General features: G+C 39.4%; 1 protein-coding gene and 1 pseudogene across 7 annotated transcripts in view; both read left to right on the forward strand.

Moving 5' to 3' along the window:
* The window catches only part of LOC100353437 (AGBL carboxypeptidase 4), a 1,500,799-nt gene that overhangs the window by 711,986 nt on the left and 773,326 nt on the right, over nt 1–15,487 (forward strand). The gene's annotated exons all lie outside the window — the stretch shown is intronic.
* On the forward strand, nt 1,556–4,471 carry LOC100338998 (E3 ubiquitin-protein ligase RNF4 pseudogene; annotated as a pseudogene). Its single transcript, XR_016236759.1, has one exon. The product of XR_016236759.1 is annotated as an E3 ubiquitin-protein ligase RNF4 pseudogene (transcript).

The raw sequence follows: 15,487 nt of genomic DNA on the forward strand, positions 1-15,487 counted from the left end.
CTTTGTACTTTGGAATCCACCAAGACACTTTATAGTTTAAAAAATAAGTCAATTTTTGTTCATAGTTAAATAGAACACATGAATCTTTTTAGTATTATCTTTTAACTTGGAACATGATTTCAAATGGGAGGATAGAACTGTTCTACTTAATTGATTGACTCATGTTTTCCAGAACTAACATGCATATGTACATGCATATGTGTGTAAGGGACACAGTATGGTTTATTATTTAGAGCTCTGGCTTTAGAATCAAATGAACCTGGCTTTTCATCCAAGATGACGGAATAGGGAGGGAGTTTACTGATAGTCCAGGAGAAGATAGTTTAATAAAAGTGGAAATAGTGTAGTCTTAGGGAAGAGTTAGGGGAAAAACATCAGAGGAAACTCTTCTGTAATTAGAGGGACATGGTGGATCTACATGGAGGGCACGGGGGCCCACGTCTTGGGACCCCAGCTGCCAAGAACTTCTGCACCAGGGCTGGAATGAGGTGAGACAAAACTGCAGTAGCCCAGACACTGGCGGAAAAGTGGCAGGAAGAACCTAGAGGGAACGAGGCTTGAAGCCCTTGAGGGAAAGTACACCAGCCTAACTAGAGGAGAGGAAAAATAAAAGGGAAGGTACGGACAGGGTTCTCTCTCTCCAGTCACCTTACAAAGGCATGCAAGCCAACAGAGCAGGAGCCATTTTGGATATACATAACAGCTGTGCCAGCTTGGGCTGTGGTTGGCAATCAACCAAGCAGAAAAACCTGACTCTGGTGGGGAGTAATAATGGGAGACTGAGACCTAGTGAATGTGTGGAGTTTATGAACTGGGACTGTGGGAAAAAAAAAAAAAAAAGCCGTGTGTGTAGTAGAACGCACAGTATGGCTGAGATGTGAGTAGGCTCGGTGGGAATGTAAGGTGTCTGGCGCGTAACAGATCTTCCCAGGCAGACGAATCAATTAATTCACAGGCTTTTATTGGGGTTCCGCTCCCGGGCGAGGTTCCCCTGTCCCAACAGAGCAACAGAGTGGGGGCTGGGGAAGTCAGAGATTGGGAGAGCTCCTTTTATAGATTCAGGGCATGGGGGTTAAAGGTTGAGGTGGGTCTGATCCTCACTGGTTGACCTTTAGGCACCCGCGGGGACCTTGACAAGGACTTTCTTCCCTGGAAGTAGGCCTCTCCATTCCCGGAAGTGTAGGCCTTCCCTCCTTGCGGAGCCCCAAGATACCCCCAGCAGGCCCCTGTAGACAACGTCCCCAGTCAGCAGGAAGTAGCCAGAGAGACTCATCGTCGCCCCCTTTCCTATCATCAAAAGGTCGGTATGGTAGCTTTGGGATCCACAAGGAATGAAAGTGAAATGAAGACCTTTCATAGCAAACAGAAATTGAAAGAATTTGTCACCACTCATCCAGCCCTGCAAAAGATGCTTAAAGATATGTTATACACGGAAACACAGAAACACGGCCATCAATATGAAAGAAGGTAAAGGAAGAAAATCTCTCAGTAAAAAACCACAGGAAGTTCATAGCATATATTAAAAATAACTTGGAGGGGCCTAGGCCTCGGGAGCGGAAGTGGATTGCTGTGGAGGCGGTGGCGCCTGGCTCAGGGGCTTCTCCTCAGCCGCTTAAAGGTGCTTCCTCGCTCCAGTACAGTGGTGGCAGCGCCTCCCAGACCGGAGCAGCTCCGAGACTTGATACTGGAAGGCTGCCCGGATCCAAATTCTTCTGCAAACCCGAGGATGTGTATGCAGGTGGCGTAAGTGGTTGAACACCCACCTTCTTGGCACACCTCTACACAGACACAGTTCCTTTCTAAGCACAATGAGTACTAGAAAGCATCGTGGTGGGACAGTAAATTCTAGACAAGCCCAGAAGCGAACTCGGGAAGCAGCTTCTACCCGCAAGATCTCCTTGGAAGCAGAACCCATAGAGCTTGTGGAAACTGCTGGAGATGAGATCGTGAACCTCACCTGTGAATCTTTAGAGCCCGTGGTGGTTGACCTGACTCACAATGACTCCGTGGTGATCATTGATGAAAGGAGGAGGCCAAGGAAGAATGCACGGAGGCTGCTCCAAGACCATGCTGACAGCTGCGTGATGAGCAGTGACGAGGAGGAGCTGTCCAGGGACAGAGACGTGTATGTGACCACCCACACTTCCAGAAATGCCAGGGTGGAAGGAGCTGCAGGGTTCAGGCCCTCTGGCACTGTGAGCTGTCCCATCTGCATGGACGGATACTCTGAGATTGTGCAGAATGGACGTCTCATTGTTTCTACAGAATGTGGCCATGTCTTCTGTAGCCAGTGCCTCCATGATTCCCTTAAGAATGCTAACACTTGCCCAACTTGTAGGAAAAAGATCAACCACAAACGCTACCACCCCATTTATATATGAAGTGCTCAGAGCTGCTCAGGAGAGACGAATGGACAGAGAGAGAGCCTAGCTGGTTCTCCACGTGGTATCTGCCTCCAACTTCCTGAGCTCGGGAGGACTGCTTGAGAACCAACATGTGATATGTAAACTGCTCTTTCGTTTCCAGACCCCTCCTAGATCCTGTTATCTCCAGTTTGACGCTCTGGAACTGGGCCCAGGGGCCCTTCTTGGCCACACTCTATGTCTCTTCTCTGGGGTAGTCTGGTTCCAGAGTAGGAGAAAGGGAGTCAGACCTATTGGAATTGAGAGTTGTGGCTATAGCCTGTTTCTGGGACCTCCACATTTGCCAAGAAAATTTCCCTGTTTGGGTAGTGTGCCCAAGAGCTGGGGCACACTGCATTCTTTTCTGGCATCTGCCTGTAGGTGGACCAGCCTACCTGCCACACAGTGACAAGCCAGACACAGTCCACCCAGCCCGAGGATCCCAGGTGCAAGAGCAGTCTCTGAGGCATGAAAGACCAACCCCTGGACTTCTTTCTTTGCTTGAGAGTTGGAGATAACCCTGTGATTCTGCCTGCACCTTATTCAGATGTGCAGTGTTTTCTGCAAATCAGGAGAACCTCTGCAGGGCAAACCCCCTGTTTTCTAAGAACGAAAAAGTGTAATAAAGCCCGTTCTTTACCTACTTGTCAGCAGCCCAGGATATGTAGCACTGTTAGTGTCCTCCCCAGAGGCCTGATGTCTCCTGAGGAGCAGTGCCCATCCACCTTATCTCTGCTCACCAACTGTTCTCAGGAACCTTACCCATGCTTCAAAGTTTGTCACCTGGCACAGGACTAGGAGGTAAATAGGGCAGGCACATGTTTGGGTGCCCTCTCTTCTGGTAAAATCTGTCCTGTGTTTGCCACCACGTGTCCTCCAGTCCTTGCTTCCAGCTGCCTGTGTCTGCCCAAGTTCAGTAGACCCTGGGAGGTGGTGGCAGTGTTGTGGCCTTAATCAGCCAGTCGCTCACTTCCATCCTTCTGTCCAAGGCACTGTCACTCCCTGTTTCAAGGAACATGGCCCACCTGACTTGGCACTGGCTTGGCTTGCCCATCAACCCCCACCAGCTGGTGTTTATATCAGAAGCTGCTCTTCTGGCCAAGCGGGCTTTGGTCCTTGGGCTTCTGACTGCTACACAGGCTTTGGGTGGCAAACCATGGCGACTTATTCATCCCGAGGCACCCAGGTAACAACCTCTGCTCCAGTGCACAGGCACGTGGGGACCTCAGGTTCTCTCAGAGGGCAGTAGCGTGGCCTGAGCAGCCTGACAGGACAGGGCGTGGGGGTAGTGGTAGGGGAGAGGCCTGGCAGTGCCAGCCTGCCTCCACCTGTATACCTCCCCTTCCTCAGAGGGCTTCAAGCCAGACCCACAGCCTTTTCGTGTGAAACGTCTTCATGAGAGAGGGGCCATTCTGGCTTTGATAGCAATAACTGGCCTTCAGATCACCGCTCTGAAGGAGCAGGGACTCAGCACAGAACTTTATGGGGCTGACGGAGTGTCCCTCCTGTGTGTGAAGAAAATAGTTTTATTCTTCCTTCTGACTTTTTAACTTTTTGGCTCACTTGGCAGTTAGTGTGAATGAAAGTAATAATTTTCTACTTGGAGTCAAAGAGCATGGGATCACAGCACCAGTTATTTTGACATGTAGCTCTTTGGCACTCTGGTTGGGTGCCGCTGCCATTAAGCTCCCTCTGGGCTTCATGGAAATGCTTCTTTGTTGTGTTGGAATGATACACTAGGAGTCAAGGTAACCATACAGCCAGCTGACAAATTGATACAGTGACACCCATTTCAGAATTTAAGTTTTATCCTTACAACTTAAGTGGTTGGTCATAAAAGTTGTGTTACTTCTTCCTAAATTCAGTTGGGGGAAAATATGTTTCGTTTCTTCCGAAACTGCAAACCAGGAAAAGGCTGGTGTGAGAAAACCCTTTTCTCATCTTCAGTGTACATAGTTCAGCTCGCTCTTTGTTGCGTTTAAACTGTATCCACAAACATCAGTTTGTCTTGGACTCCTCTGCTAGTGTTAAAGGTGGAAATAAAACCATTAATTTGAAAAAAAAAAAAACTTAGAAAAATGGCAGGGCAAAGTTACTACTTATCAATAGTCACATTGAATGTAAATGGCCTCAACTCTCCAGTTAAAAACACAGATTGGCTGACTGGATTAAAAAACAAAACCCATCTACTTGTTGCTTACAAGAAACACATCTTTCCAACAAAGATGCATGCAGACTGAAAGTGAAAGGTTGGAAAAAGATCTTCAATGCCAACAGACAAAAAAAGAGCTGATGTAGCCTTCTTAATATCAGACAAAATAAACTTTAACACAAAAACTGTTAAGAGAGACAAAGAGGGGCACTATATAATGATTAAGGGATCAATTCAATAGGAAGATGTAACTATTATAAACTTATATGCACCTAATTATAGGGCACCGAGCTATTTAAAATATATGTTAAGGAACTTAAAGGGAGACTTAGACTCCAATACAATAGTATTGAGGACTTCATTGCTCCACTTTCAGCAATGGAAAGATCAACCAGACAGAAGATCAACAAGGAAATAGCAGATTTAATTGACACTATAGTCAAAATGGGTCTAACAGATATCTACAGAACTCTTCATTCTACACTTAAAGAATACATATTCTTCTCAGCAGTGCATGGAACTTTCTCTAGGATTGACCACATATTAGGCCATAAATCAAGTCTCAGCAAATTCAAAAGAATCAAAATCATACCATGAATCTTTTCAGACCACAATGGAATGAAGCTGAAAATTAGCAACTCAGAAATCCCTAGAGCATATGCAAACACGTGGAGACTAAACAACATACTCCTGAATGAACAGAGAGTCTTAGAATAAATCAAAAGAGAAATAAAAAACTTTCTGGAAGTAAATGAATATAACAACACAACATATCAAAACTTATGGGATACAGCAAAAGGAGAGTTACAGTAAAGTTTATAGCAATAGGTGCCTACATCAAGAAATTGGAAAGGCACCAAATAAATGAGCTATCAATGCATCTCAAGGATCTAGAAAAACTACAGCAAACCAAACGCAAAACTAGTAGGAGAAAAGAAATAATTAAAATTAAAGAAATCAACAGAATTGAATAAAATTACAAAAGATCAGCAAAATGAAGAGCTGATTTTTTGAAAAAACGAAACCAAAATTGACACACCATTGGCCAAACTAACTAAAAAAAACGGAGAGAAAAGGCCCAAATCAATAAAATAAGAGATGAAAAAAGGAATGTAACAACAGACACCATAAATAAAAAGAGTCATCAAAATTACTACAAAGAGTTGTATATCGGCAAACAGGGAAATCTATCAGAAATGGATAAACTTCTGGACACAACCAACCTTCCTAAATTGAAACATGAAGACATAAAAAACCTAAACAGACCCATAACCGAGTCAGAATTTGAATCAGTAATAAAGGTCCTCCCAGCAAAGAAAAGCCCAGGACTGGATAGAATCACTGCTGAATTCTACCAAACATTTAAAGAACTAACTCCAATTCTTCTCAAACTATTCAAAACAATTGAAAGAGAGGGAATCCTCCCAAATTCTTTTTATGCAGCCAGCATCACCTTAATTCTTAAACCTGGAAAGGATGCAGCAGATAAAGTGAATTACAGAACAATGAACATGGATGCAAAAATCCTCAATAAAATTCTGGGCAATAGAATGCAATAACAGAAAGATCATCCACCCAGACCAACTGGGATTTACCCCTGGTATGCATGGATGGATCAACATTCGCAAATCAATCAACATGGTATACCACATTAACAAACTGCAGAAGAAAAAGCATATGATTATCTCAGTAGATGCAGAGAAAGCATTTGATAAAATACAACACCGTTTCATGATGAAAACTCTAAGCAAATTGGTTATAGAAAAAAACATTCCTCAACACAATCAAGGCAATTTATGAAAAACCCATGGCCAGCATCATGTTGAATAGGGAAAAGTTGGAAACATTTACACTGAGATCTAGTACCAGACAGGGATGCCCACACTCACCACTGCTATTCAATATAGTACTGGAAGTTTTAGCCAGAGCCCTTAGACAAGAAAAAGAAATTAAGGGGATACAAATTGGGAAGGAAGAACTCAAACTATCCCTCTTTGCAGGTGATATGATTCTTTATTTAGGGGATCCAAAGAACTCTACTAAAAGACTATTGGAACTCATAGAAGAGTTTGGCAAAGTAGCAGGATATAAAATCAACGCACAAAAATCAACAGTCTTTGTATACACAGGCAATGCCATGGCTGAGAAAGAACTTCTAAGATCAATTCCATTCACAATAGCTACAAAAACAATCAAATATCTTGGTATAAACTTAACCAAGAATGTCAAAGTTCTCTACAATGAGAATTACAATATCTTAGGAAAGAAATAGAAGAGGATACCAAAATGGAAAAATCTTCCATGCTCATGGATGGAAGAATCAATATCATCAAAATGTCCATTCTCCTAAAAGCAATTTATAGATTCAATGTTATACCAATCAAAATAACAAAGACATTCTTCTCAGATTGGGAAAATGATGCTGAAATTCACATGGAGCACAGGAGACCTTGAATACCTAAGGCAATCTTGTACCTCAAAAACAAAGTCAGAGGGATCCCATTAACAGATTTCAGGACATACTACAGGGCAGGTATAATCAAAACAGCATGGTACTGGTACAGAAACAGATGGATAGACCAATGGAACAGAATAGAAATATCAGAAATCAATCAAAACATCTACAGCCAACTTATATTTGATCAAGGATCTAAAGGCAATTCCTGGAGCAAGTACAGTCTATTCAACAAATGGTACTGGGAAAACTGGATTTCCACATGCAGAAGCATGAAGCAAGACCCCTACCTTATACCTTCCACAAAAATCTAAACCTACGACCTGACACCATCAAATTATTAGAGAATATCGGAGAAACCCTGCAACATATAAGCACATGCAGAGACTTTTTGGAAAAGACCCCAGAGGCACAGGCAGTCAAAGAGAGAATTAACAATTGGGATTACATCAAATTGAGAAGTTTCTGTACTGCAAAAGAAACAGTCAGGAAAGTGAAGAGGGGACCAACAGAATTGGAAAAAAATATTTGCAAACTATGCAACAGATAAAGGATTAATAAGCAGAATCTACAAAGAAATCAAGAAATTGCACAGTAACTGAACAAACGCCCCACTTAAGAGATGGACTAAGGACCTCAATAGACATTTTTCAAAAGATGAAAACCAAACAGCGAACAGACACATGAAAAAGTGTTCAAGATCACCTGCCAACAGGGACATGCAAATCAAAACCACAATGAGGTTTCATCTCACCCTGGTTAGAATTGCTTACATACAGAAATCAACTAACAACAGATTTTGGTGAGGAGGTGAGGAAAAAGACACACTAATCCATTGTTTGTGGGAATGCAAATTGGTAAATCCACTATGGTAGACAGTTTGGAGATTGTTCAAACCCTACCATACAACCCAGCCATCACACTCTTTGGAATTTACCCAAAGGAAATTAAATTGGCAAACAAAAGAGCTGTCTGCACCTCAATGTTTATTGCAGCTCAATTCACAATAGCTAAGATATGGGATCAACCTAAATGCCCATCAACAGTAGACGAGATAAATAAATTATGGGATATGTACTCTATAGAATACTATACAGCAGTAAAAAATGAAATCCAGTCATTTGCAACAAAATGGAGGAATCTGGAAAACATCATGCTGAGTGAAATAAGCCAGTCCCAAATGAACAAATATCATATGTTCTCCCTGATTTTGACAACTTACTGAGCACCTAAAAGGAAACCTGTAGAAGTGAAATGGACACTATGAGAAACAATGACTTTATTAGTCCTTGTCCTGACTGTTGAGGAATATCTTACTATTTTATTCCTGTTGGTGTTTTTTTGTTCTGTTTAATACCAGTGGTTGAACTCTTTGATTAACACACAATTATTCTTTTGTGTTTAAATTTAACTGAAAAGTGATCCCTGCTAAATATAAGAGTGGGAATAAGAGAGGGAGGAGATGTACAGTTTGGCACATGCTCATTCAGACTTACCTCTAATGTTAGAACTAGAAATGTTCCAGGGTATTCCAAATAAATCCCATTAAGGTGGCATGTACCAATGCCATCTTACTAGTCAAAGATCAGTTTAAGTTCATAATTGATCATAATGATGGGATTAAGTGTCAAAGGGATCACACAAACAAGACTAGTGTCTGCTAATACTAACTGATAGAATTAAAAAGGAGAGAATGATCCAACATGGGAAGCAGGATACACAGCAGTCACATAGAATGGCAGATGCCCTAAACAGCACTCTGGCTTCAGAATCAGCCATTAAGGCATTTGGATATGGCTAAAAAGCCCATGAGAGTTTCTCAGGCATGGAAAGCCAAGACACTGTAGCAAAAAAATACCTTTCTCTGAAGGGAGGAGAGTATTTCCACTTTGATTATGGCCTTGTCTAAATAAGGTCGGAGTTGGTGAACTCAAGAGACTTCCATAACCTTGGCAGCTCATGACAAGAGCCTCAGGTGATTACTGATGTCATAAATAAGAGTGTCAATTGTTAAATCAACAATGGGGGTCACTGTTCACTTACTCCTTTTAGGTTCTCAGTACTATGTTGTACTATGCAAATTAATGGTAAAACTAGTACTCAGAGAGTACTTTATACTTTGCGTATCTGTGTGGGTGCAAACTGTTGAAATCTTTACTTAGTATATACTAAGTTGATCTTCTGTATATAAAGATAATTGAAAATGAATCAAGATGAAGAATGGGATGGGAGAAGTAGTGGGAGATGGCATGGTTGTGGGTGGGAGGGATTTTATGGGGGGAAAAGCTGCTATAATTCGAAAGTTCTACTTTCAAAATTTATATTTATTAAATAAAAGTTTTAAAAAAAGAATCAAATGAACCTGACATTGTATACTGGTTCTACCACCTGTTAGCATTGTGTCCTTTGTCAATTTAATTGGGAACATCAGTTTTATCATCTACGAAGTAAGAATACTTTTACCTTTCTCAGAATGTTGTTATGATCATTAAATGAGATTTTATAATTAAAACACCTAGGACATAATAAGTACTTAATAAAATTAGAACCATAGAATAATAATGTTGGAACCCTCAGGAGAATATTTCTTTTATATATCTAGTTGAAGATTTAGCCAGTCAAGTATTATAATTTTGGTTTGTGGATGTATCAGTTGATTTAAAAACACTAAAGCTTATAAAAAATAGTGAATAATGGCGATAAGACTTAAACTCAGTCTTCTGCTTCCTAAGAGTAATCTTGTCCATACTTCTCATTGTATAGTGAGTTAAGAAAAAAAAAAAAAACTCACATTGCTTCATGAGATATCCGTGTAGCCTTCCGTGAACCCAGACAAACTCCAAAATTCTTAAGGGTGTGAACTGACATTTTTAACTACCAAGAGTTGGCACATAAAACTTAGAGGAGGAAAATTGATCAAATATATATATATTAATATGATAAAATTCAGTAGCATTGACTAAGGAGGAGAAATGTAAATCCAAAGGGACTTGCCTCATTGCCTCATTGCACCTCATCTTTTAGGAACTGGCTCAAAGAAGTATCTTCTCACTCATTTAGGCAGATGTGATCGCTCTCCTGTATTCTTTTAATTTTGCATGAATGATACTTGATTTGTATTCACTTGTTTACTTTGCATATTTTTAATTTAAGACTATGAGCTCATTAAGAGGAGGGTTTATACTTACTAATTGACTGCAGTGACCAGTGTAAATTCCATAACATTCATGTGATGCAATCTTAGATTCTCTTTTTAAAAGGTATGCATGAACTTTTCCCACCTCCAGTTAAAATGCTTTAGTCATCCCATCATGTGGCTTTCAGTAAAGGTTCAAACTTCTTATCATGGCTCAAGTGTCTTTTCATGCCACGGTTCCACCTTGGACTCTATCTAGTCCCAGGATTTTTTGAGCCACAGGAAACAGCTTATAATTTCATAAACCATTTGTCCTCTTATCTTTATTACTCCCTTTGACTGGTATGTCTCTCTTAACTGGCCAGTTCTTATTCCTCAGTAAAGTTTCAACTTTCCATCCGTCAGGCTAGCTACAGGCTCTGCCTATGCATTGCATGTTTTTCTCCTCTCTGAAAGGGAAAGGACCCAGTCCTATGCATTTCTCTAATACCAGCACATAACAGAATATAGGAATCCTGACATTGTTTATTTAATGGAATGATTAAAAGAATATTTCTTGAGTTAATGAATAATTGAATAATAGAAGTTGAGAACAAAATGTGCAGGAAATGTGGACAGCTTGAGAAAAAGAAAGGTGTTTTTTGGTCTCTGGCTTGGTGGATATTCTGATTAGGGAAAAGAAAAAATAAATCTTTCTGAAAGAGCTAACTTTTCTTCTGTAATGTTATCCATGCCCTTGTTTGATATGCTAAGCTTTGCTTGATGAAATTGTTTGCTCCCTTTGCCTTCTACTTTTTTTTGGCTGCCTCTCATAAGTGTTAAGTGAAGGAGAAGACTCTTCTAATGTGTAATCTGTAAGCCATTCCTTTATTATCTCTGTCAGACTGTCATATCTCTGTAAAGATTTTGACAATTTCCAGTTAACAAGATACAGGTGCAGCTGATTAACAAACTTTGTTGTTTCTCTGTAACTCCTTAACATCAGCTTAGAATAGATAACGATTTGTTTTTCATATAGTGATTACATTTATTCAAGACTTCATGGTTTTGATATATCAAGACCAGTATATCTTGGTATTTTTAAATGAATTTGGGTGACAATCTGTAAGCTCTTCATGGGAATGAAGCATTATATATAAATATATATATATATGTTTTATAAATATCTTTACATATACAAGTATAAGCATATACAAATATATGTATGCACATGTATACTATACACATATGTACTACACACACCCATGAATATATCCATACATATGTGCATGAACATATACATGTGTGTTTTTTCTTATTGTTTCCTAAGTATATTGTATTGGGAAGGATATTTAGTCTTGACAACTCTACCAAACTGATGAAGAAAACAGGTCTGAAAAGATGATAAATCGTGGTTAGAGTTACACAGTGAGAGATCTGTTTGGAACTATAGCATTTCTTTCCTCAATGCTGGAAATCAGACTGGGCTCAGAGTAGACAATATGAAAACATGAAATATCCTCTGAAGAAAAATAACTGATTGGATGAACAGAAGCCTAGATTTCTCTCTCCAACTCAGCCCCTTATTACCTTTGAGATTTCATGATACCAATGCATATTCACCTTTAAAACGCCTGTGATTTCTTGCCTAAGTCACAGTAACCTGGGTCCACTGTGGCACATGATGGGAACATGTAACCAGACATACTCGAAACAGTTCCCCTCCCTTGCATTTACATTCAGAATTAGGTTAGTAACAGTAGTCATCCAAACAGGAATTACTGGAATCATTTACATAATGCCTCATGCCAGATTAAGGAATCATTAATTTTTACACTTAAATATAACCATTAGTAGTGTAAAACTAGGATGAATGACTTTAAAACAAAAATAAAGAGGGAAAAACATGCAAAGATTCAAGGAAGTATTATACAACATAACAAATATTTAAATTGGGGAAGAAGAATAAGCAAAAATAGCACAAAAGAACAAATAAAGGATAAAAATGGTCACTGGGTATGAATAAAACCATGTAAAGTTATAAATGGAGAACATTGACTAGTTTTCTTGTAACTGGTACATATCATAAAACAATAATTATGAAAACGATAGGAGGATATGACTATAGTAAACATATAGATCAGTGAAGCAAAAATGGAAACTCAGAATAAATCTAAGCATATTGCAACTTTATTACATGGAAAAGGTAGCATTTGAAATTTCAAAGAAAAGGAATGGGTTATTCAATAAATGATGTTGGAACAAGTTGTTAACCATTTGGAAAAAATACATTATGCTGCTACTTCATATTTTACACTAAATTTCCTAGTGAATTAAAGGTTAACTTTAACATTTTAAATTAGGGAGGTTAACTTTAACATTTAAATTTAAAATGCACCTAAAATAACATGAAAACACCTAAGGACCCACCAGTATGCTGTTAACATTTTGTCATGGTTTAGATCTTGTGTGTTTTTTTTTATTGATTTTGATAAGTATAACATTGTAGGTCTAACTAAACCCCTCTTTCTTCCCTCTCTTTTCTCCCAGAAATAACCATACTTCTGAAATAATTGGTATTATTCCCATGTTTTATTTCATATTTTTATTGTTCATATATTAAAATATACTATTGTCTTACATATAATTCTTGTCTTTTTCATTATATGTAGTTATGGAGGTTTGCCTGCATTGATAAATGTCACTCTTTTACACACATTTGTGAATGTTGAATACTATTCTGTTGTGCTTATGAAACACAATTTATACATTTTCCTTCTGAGTTAAATTGTTTTAGTTGTTTGTTTTGCGATTACATATGAATAGGATACAGTGAACATCCTTATATATGTCTCCTTATTGCAATGCACAAAATTTGTCTTAGGGGAACTCAGAGAAGTGGAATTATAGGGTCACAGATTATAAGCATCTTTATTGTTACTTTGTTGTCAAATTCTCCACTGTAGAGATTCTTCTACTTTCGATAGTCATCAGTAATACTTAAAATTGCTGTTTATGATGTAATTACCGATGTTTCTTATTATCAGATTTACTTTGCTGATTTGATGGATATGAAACGTACAAAATTTATTTCATTATTGTCTTTTTTCAACTTTTATTTAATAAATACAAATTTCCAAAGTACAGCTTATGGATTACAGTGGCTTTCCCCGCCATAACTTCCCTCCCACTCGCACCCCTCCCATCTCCTGCTCCCTCTCCCATTCCATTCACATCAAGATTCATTTTCAATTATCTTTACATACAGAAGATCAATTCAGTATATATTAAGTAAAGATTTCATCAGTTTGTACCCACACAGAACATAAAGTGTAAAATACTGTTTGAGTACTAGTTATAGCATTAATTCACATTGAACAACACATTAAGGACAGAGATGCTATATGAGGAGTACGTGCACAGTGACTCCTGTTGTTGACTTAACAAATTGACACTCTTGTTTAACGCATCAGTAATCTCTCTAGGCTCTAGTCATGAGTTGCCAAGGCTATGGAAGCCTTTTGAGTTTGCTGACTTCGATCTTATTTAGACAAAGTCATAGTCGAAGTGGAAATTCTCTCCTCCCTTCAGAGAAAGGTACCTCCTTCTTTGATGGCCTGTTCTTTCTACTGGGATCTCACTCGCAGAGATCTTTCATTTAGTTTTTTGGTTTTTTTTTTTTTTTTTTTTTGCCAGAGTGTCTTGACTTTCCATGCCTATAATACTCTCATGGACTCTTCAGCCAGATCCGCGTGCCTTAAGGGCTGATTCTGAGGCCAGAGTTCTATTTAGGACATCTGCCATTCTATGAGTCTGCTGTGTACCCCACTTCCCATGTTGGATCATTCTCTCCCTTTTTGATTCTATCAGTTAGTATTAGCAGACACTTGTCTTGTTTATGTGATCCATTTGACTCTTACACCTATCAGTGTGATCAATTGTGAACTTAATTGATCACTTGGACTAGTGAGATAGCATTGGTACATGCCACTTTGATGAGATTGAATTGGAATCCCCTGGCACATTTCTAACTCTACCATTTGATTCAGAACCTGTTTCAACCACATGAGAGCAGGGCAAAACACTATCCTTAAAAATATAATTGGTGGGGCTGGTGCTGTGGCGCAGCAGATTAAAGCCCTGGCCCGCAGTGCTGGTGTCCCATATGGGCGCCGGATCTAGTCCCAGCTGCTCCTTTTCCAATCCAGCTTGCTGCTGTGGCCTGGGAAAGCAGTGGTGGATGGCCCAGGTGCTTGGGACCCTGCACTCACATGGGAGGCCTGGAGGAAGCTCCTGGCTCCTGGCTTTGGATCGGCACAGTTGCAGTGATCTGGGGGTGAACCAGCAAATGGAAGACCTCTCTCTCTGTCTCTACCTCTCTCTAAAGACTCTGTCTTTCAAATAAATAAAATAAATTTAAAAAAATATATAATTAGTTTTAAAAATTAAATAAACATGGTAAGGCCAACACCATGGCTCATTAGGCTAATCCTCCTCCTGCGGCACTGGCTCCCTGGGTTCTAGTCCTGGTTGGGGCATCGGTTCTGTCCCGGTTGCTCCTCTTCCAGTCCAGCTCTCTGCTGTGGCCCAGGAAGGCAGTGGAGGATGGCCCAAGTGCTTGGGCCTTGCACCCGCATGGGAGACCAGGAGGAGGCACCTGGCTCCTGGCTTCGGATCTGCACACCGCACTGACCGTAGCGGCCATTTGGCGTGTGAACCAATGGAAGGAAGACCTTTCTCTATGTCTCTCTTTTTCTCTCACTTTCTAACTCTGCCTGTCAAAAATAAATAAATAAACATGGTAAAATATGGAATAGATGCCATTGAAAGGAGAATTAGTGAAGAAAGACCTGAAGAAATATCAAGAATTCAGCACAGATAACTACTACTATGATAAAAAATATGAAAAAGACATAAAAAAGAAAAATTTATATATGTCTCATTAAGAGTTTTCTAACAAGACACAAGAGAAATACAGATGTAAATCTAAAGAGAAAATGGCTAACTATATTCTAGAACTGATGGACGACATGAATGTTCAGATTTAGGAATTAGAAGTCAATTAAACTTCTTATCTGGTGAAGCATTAAGCCTTTTTACTGCATTGTAAATTTTAAATATTTTATCTCAAAAACTAAAAAAAAAGACAATGATAGAAGGAAGGATGGTGGGACAGAGTGAGAGGAAGGGAGGGAGAAAGGGAATATCAATATGTCAATAGAATTGTATCTACAAATTATATTGAATCTGTTAAAACTAATTAAAAATGAAAATTAACAAAAGAAGGCAAAAATAAAGATCTGGACACACCAAATGAAACTGTAGAACCATAAAAATAAAGAGATGGTTTCCAAAGCAAACCA

This window comes from Oryctolagus cuniculus, chromosome 7 (assembly GCF_051225735.1).
Source record: "Oryctolagus cuniculus isolate XC-2025 breed Fujian yellow rabbit chromosome 7, ASM5122573v1, whole genome shotgun sequence".
Lineage (NCBI taxonomy): Eukaryota > Metazoa > Chordata > Mammalia > Lagomorpha > Leporidae > Oryctolagus > Oryctolagus cuniculus.